Here is a 6,097-nt window from a genome sequence, read left to right as displayed (position 1 = left end):
TAGGAATTATGGGCTGCAGGTGGGGCTGGATCCAGGTGTTCTAGTGATGATGTTGACTCTTATCTCAAGGCTCAGCTTCCTTCTGTGTTGTTCTTATCCTCATTTCTGGTGCAAGGGCTTTTTTAAAATGGGTATGACGAACCCTAATAGGTCCAACTCAGAGTCCCTCTACCACCATAACACCAAAAGCATGCAGTATCTTTCTGCACCTTCTAGAAGAAGCATCCCAGGGAAGACGCCAAGTGGCTTAGCTGAAGTTGTGTGTCTATCTCTGTGGGCAGAAGGATGGAATGAGTTACTGTGATTGGCACTCCATAGTGACATGTCATACCAAAGATGACATGGAGTAGAAAAAGGCTTCCTGATAGCAAAGGAGGCTTGATATCAAAAGGAAGGTGAAGAGAAATGGGTTGTTTCATCTACAAGATAACAACTGCTGGCCATTCTAGGCCCTTTAATGCAGGGACAGAGCCTTCTCAAAAGGGGGAGGTAATCTCCAAGTCAATAAAGAATTTATGCAGTTAGCCTCATGCTTGGAGCAAGAAAGTACAGAATTGTGAACACATGATTCTAGCCTTGAGAAGCAACAAGAAAAGCACTCCACATCACCAGACTGTAATACCAAGGGCCAGATATGGGTGTAGTTCTGGCTGTAAATGCCTTGAGGGGATCAAAAAGGTTTATGAGAATCCCTTGATGGCTGAGGAAAGGACACGGATTGAGGTGTGAGGTGGTTTTTAGGACTTAAAATATGGAGAGGAAAAAATCAAGAACAGATGTGAGGTATGAAAGGTAGGGGTGGGGACGGATTAAGTGGGGCTGAGGAAACATGGTTTTGACTGTGGCAAAATACAAAACAAAAAACCATAACACTGAGAAACATTTGAACAAAATATGGGTTAATGGGTATTCCATCTTGATTCAGGAATGGACTTTTAAGTATTAAAGCAGTAGGAAAAATCAAAAAGAACAAGCTTGGCATATTTGACATAAAAAAGTAAATATACACTTCAAAACATCATAAAGTTAAAAGGCAAATTGGGGGAAATATTTCTAATATTAAGATATGTTATGATAAGATAAACACATACTTTTTTTTAATAAAAGAAGATTCAATAGAAGAATGAGCAGAGGACATAAGCAGACAATTTCCAAAAGGGAAATGAACAACGGTGGAGCCTTCTTCACTCAAAATGTATCAAGGAGACACCGGCTCAACCCCGATATTCTGTTCTCTACCTTTGGGCTGCTAGGCTTGCAATAAAACAGTTTATTGAACCACAGACGATGTTCAGGCATTCAATCAGCCCCTCAGAGGCCTTACATCTGGCAGCATCTTTCTCTAAAGCAAATAAATACCTTCTGCCTCCACTCAGGTGTACCCTAGCCTGAGCAGCCCCTCGGTAGCCCCGGGGGTCCAAAAAGAGGCTAGAAGCAGCCTCCTTCAGGACCAAATGCTGCTCCCCTTCCTCCAGGTGCCACCCCACCAGAGCCAGGCCAGCCCATTGTGCCCAAGGCTAGATACAGACACTAAGAGTCTGAGCAAGCTGTCATGAACCAAGAGGCCATCGGGGCCTGCCCACCACCCTTGTAAGTGGCGGACACTGCCAGTTATCAGGCTGGCAGCCTTGGATCCACTGGTAATTATCACAGATTACGTAACCATTCTTATTAAGGAGTGCTGCGCGGTGGCAGGGCCGTGCTGAACTCAGGCTGGGATTCTGACTCTGAGACTTGCTGGCCCGTGCCTCACCTCTCGGAGCCTTGTTTCGTCATCTGCTTCCTTAAAGACTTGGGGCCCCATGTGAAGAAGGTGAGTGAAGGACCCAGCACATACCCAGCAGCGAGGAGGGAGGCCCCCACTCCACGCCGGCTCATGTTAGTTGCCTCCAAGTCCATAGACATTCCCTGGTGGAAGTAGGTGCACGAATCATCCTTGACCAGGACAAATTACTACCAAGAGCCTTCAACTCTCATTAGTTACCAGAGCCCCCAAATAGCAAGGGTGACCCTCCTTATTGCCCAGGGGCTGCAGGAACAGCCCCGCCGGGTGCTGGCGGTGACCACAGCCCATCTCGGCCCTGGCTCACTTCCTGCTTCTTAACAGAGCCATTGAATCTCCTGCCTCCACCCCACCACCCAGAACTCCTCTGACAGCCCTGCCCAGTCCGTCGTCATTGCCCTGCCTACCCGAATGTACCATGGGCATCTGGGAACAGGCAGGGCTGGCAGATCCCTGATGGGACAGTAGTAGGGGACCCATGGGGTGGGGGTGAGGGGACCCAACAAGTCAGTATTCTGCTCAGAAAGCTGAGACTTCAGAATGAAGGGTTATCAGGCTAGAAGGGCACTGAGTCATGAAGGCAGCCCCCGCGTGCACACCTGGTACCACTCTGATCCGAATCAGCGCCATCTCTCACCTGGATTATTGCTTTAACCTCCTTACTGGTCTCCCTGTTTCCACCCATCCCTCTGCAGTCTATGTCCAACACAGCAGCTTGTGATCCTGTTAAAACAAAAGTCAGACCAATCACTCTCCAGCTTAAAACCCTCTAATGGGTCCCCATTTCACTGAGTAAAACGAAACCTCTTACCACAGCCCCTAAGTCCTGGACAACCCGACCCCTCTGTAACCTGGATGTTTTCTCCTTCCATTCTCTCCTTTGATGCTCCACTCACGCCATGCTGACACCCTGGTGTTCCTCTAAAACACCCGACATGCTCTTGCCCCAGGGCCTTTGCACTTACTGCTCATTCTGCCTAGAACACTCTTCTGCCAGATACACACATGGTTCACTTGCTCTCAGCCTTCAAATCTTTGCTCAAATGTCCCCCATGTAAACTACAATGTGCCCCCTTACCCTGCCAGAACTCTCACTTTTCCTTATCCTGATCTACTTTTTTTCCAGAGCATTTCTCACAACTAACACACTCTAAAATCTACTTCTTCAAATAGATAAATAAGGAGCGCCTGTCGTGGCTCAGCTGTTAGCGAACCTGACTAGCATCCATGAGGAAGTAGGTTCCATACCTGGCCTCACTCAGTGGATTAAGGATCCAGTGTTGCTGTGAGCTGTGGTGTAGGTCACAGATGAGACTCAGATCCCGAGCTGCTGTGGCTCTGGTGTAGGCCGGCGGCTGCAGTTCCAATTGGACCCCTAATCTGGGAACCTCCATATGCCGTGGGTGCCGTCCTAAAAGACAAAAATAAATAAAATCTACTTTTTATGCTTATTGCCTGCCCCCTCACACACCCCTCCCCCCAACCAGAATGTAAGCTCACAGGGCAGGTGCTCAGAAAGTATTAGCTGGGTGAAGAAGGAAGAAAGCCAAGCTCCGCCCAGTGCAGTTTCTTCTATGGGCCCCAGCTCTGCATTCTGGATGCAGATGCCTCCTCCTTTGCGACAGCTCTCCCAGCCTCTCTGCCCTGGTGCAGGCCCCACATTTGTTTCCAACTGCATCTCATGCGACAGTTCCCTCTTCTCACCGTGTAACTCCAACTGCTGGCATCCCCTTAGACATGGAGAGTCCAGACTCAAGCCAGGTTTAAAAAAAAAAAAAAACCCCTCTGGAGATGGACAGAGAAAATGGCGAAATCTGGGGAGGGAAGAAGCAGGACAGAGATCCAAGGAAGAGACACCTGTGGAATTTCTTTCAAATAGGCCATCTGACATTGAACTGAGAAGCCCTCTACTTCTCCTAACTTCCTCCCACCATGCATTTTTAATAGACAGCCTGAGAACCCTGAAGATCCATTTTCCAGAGAAATCTACCAAGTCCATGCAGGTGAGCACCAGATTGAGCCCAAAGGACAGAAGACCTAGCTGTTGGCGGGGGGTGGGGGGGGGAACAGGCCTCCCTGCCCCCCAGCAGGGAGCAGCTGACATGAGGTTTGGCTCTCACCCCCCATCTCAGCAGGGGGGCCAGTCCACAGCAGGTGCCCAGGGTTTGGGGGGAGAATAAGCAGCCCCCACGCTGCTGAGATAGAAAGGTCTGGAGGGGCCTACGGAAAACAAAGCCTGCCTGGGCCAGATGTGGTCTGTGCCAAGGTGAGGAAGTGCCACTCCCAGTATCAGCAGGTGGCTCAGGTGAACCTCCCAACTCCATCCTGCTTTAAATCTGGCGGACGTGACTCAGAGGTGGCTTGGCCATGGCATTCTCTCTGTATCTCCAGCCCCCATCAGCAGGGGATGGCATCTCGGTCAAGCCAAAGTCTGATTAGTTGGAGAAACCAACATGTCACAGCACCCTGAGAATATTAAATAATATTTACAAGGGGATGACGTTGGAAAAATAATTACCGACGGTAAGAGGCAATCAGTGGCAGGGAACTCCTCCACTGCTCAAGTGGTGAGAAATTAGGCAGATCAGGGCTCAGAGCAATGAGAGCTTGTCACAGGGACAGTGGAAGGGGTTGGAAAGTCGATACCTCTGCTGATTCTGTTAATAGGATAAAGCAGCCTTGCAAATAAGAACCAGACCCCAGGAGGCCTGCATTTGAGGGGATTTTAAAATCAGGCCAGGCCCTGCCAATAGCTTCACTTTCGGATGCGTTAAAAGTGGAAAGGAGCTTAGAGATCAGCAATGCCACTGGTTCTGTGTGGAAGGTTTCTGCCTTCCAAAAATACTGCAAGTATTAAGTAATTATTAATTTGTTTTCACATTTTTTATTCATCAAAGACACAGAGAGGACTGCCATCTGGGACAAGCAGGAGAAGACAGAGAGTCGGTGTCACTCCAGCCCCAAACAAGAGAACTATTGTTTTTTTTTTTTTTTTTTTTTTTGTCAATCCAGCCATATTATCTTGTGTAAATGGAGTCTCCCTTTAGAAAACAGTTAAAATAACACAAGGGTCCATTTTTAAGTGGAGGGAGCCTGAGGGAGCCTGGAGTATCTCTACCAGAATCTCCCAATCGAAGCAAACGCTCTTATTTTATATGTAAGTACACTGAGGCCCAGAGAATGTTCATGGCTTGTCCAAGGTCACACAGCTGGCTGTCAATAGGGCCAAGGCTAGATCTGGGGACGTGGAAAGAGGGGAAGACTGTCTTGGACATGCAAGGGCAGGAAAGGAGTAAATCATAGCAATGAGTGCAGCACTGGGCTCAGCTACAGACACCAACAGGCTTGGCTTGACTCTCGTCCTCAATCCTTACTAGGTATGGGAAACTGGCAAAATGATTGAAGCTCTCTGAGCCCGTTTTTCCTATCAGTAAAGTGTGGACAATAACAGCACTTACCACATATTGTTGTGAAGATTAAGTGAAGTAACAGAACACATCATTTATAAATTGTAGCTACTTTTCCTTCACCCACTTGTGTGCGTAGGTGGAGGGGGGAGTGTCTGTCTAGACCTAAGACCAACAAGCTCAGAGAAGGGCACATGATCCAACTCCCAGGTGCTGTCCTGACAATGCCAGTGGGAGACAAATTCTGTCCGAGTGGCGCTCTAGGCACCAAGTTGTATTGCTGTTACTCCAGGTAGTAACTCTAAGCTTGCCTCAGAATGCAGGCCACATCCAGATTCACTGCCTCTGCACCATCTTAAAGTGTACACTTTCAGTAGTTTTTACTATATTCATACGGTTGGGCAACCATCACCACTACCTCCAGAGCCTTCAGCACCCCAAAAAGGAAGCTGGTACCCATTAGCAGTCAATCCCCATTCTGCACTCTCCCATGCCCTGGGAACCACAATCCTTCCACCTCTAAGGATTTGCCAACTCTGGACTATTCATATGAATGGAATCATACACGTGGTCTGTGTCTGGCTTCTTTCACTCAGCACAGTGTTTTCAGGGTTCGTCTCTGCTGATGCATGGATCAGGGCTTCACTCCTTTGGAATGTGCACTTTTAACAAGCTCCCCAGGTAGTTCTGATGAGTGGGCTTTTGGGAGAAAAAAGAACAGCAAATTCACACAAGGTGAAATTTCTGGTTACTATATAGATACAGCGCCTGGATCCTTCCTTCAGATGTGTCCATCTTGGAAGCCCCACCAGCAACTGCTGCACGTCGCTGGCTGCCTGTCTCCTCCAGGGCCTGCAGAGATTGGGCAGGGTCTCCTGGGGCTCAGGAGGAAGGACAGGTGCACCTA

The 6,097-nt window shown here is 48.5% G+C and overlaps 1 long non-coding RNA gene across 1 annotated transcript; it reads left to right on the top strand.

Moving 5' to 3' along the window:
• Positions 264 to 4,757, top strand: LOC110257364. The gene is made up of 3 exons (XR_002339877.1): positions 264 to 1,813; positions 3,663 to 3,786; positions 4,681 to 4,757. It is a non-coding gene; the product is annotated as an uncharacterized LOC110257364 (long non-coding RNA).

The sequence above is a fragment of the Sus scrofa genome, chromosome 17 (genome assembly GCF_000003025.6).
Source record: "Sus scrofa isolate TJ Tabasco breed Duroc chromosome 17, Sscrofa11.1, whole genome shotgun sequence".
Taxonomy (NCBI): Eukaryota; Metazoa; Chordata; class Mammalia; order Artiodactyla; family Suidae; genus Sus; species Sus scrofa.
This window is presented reverse-complemented; position numbering and strand designations above follow the sequence as displayed.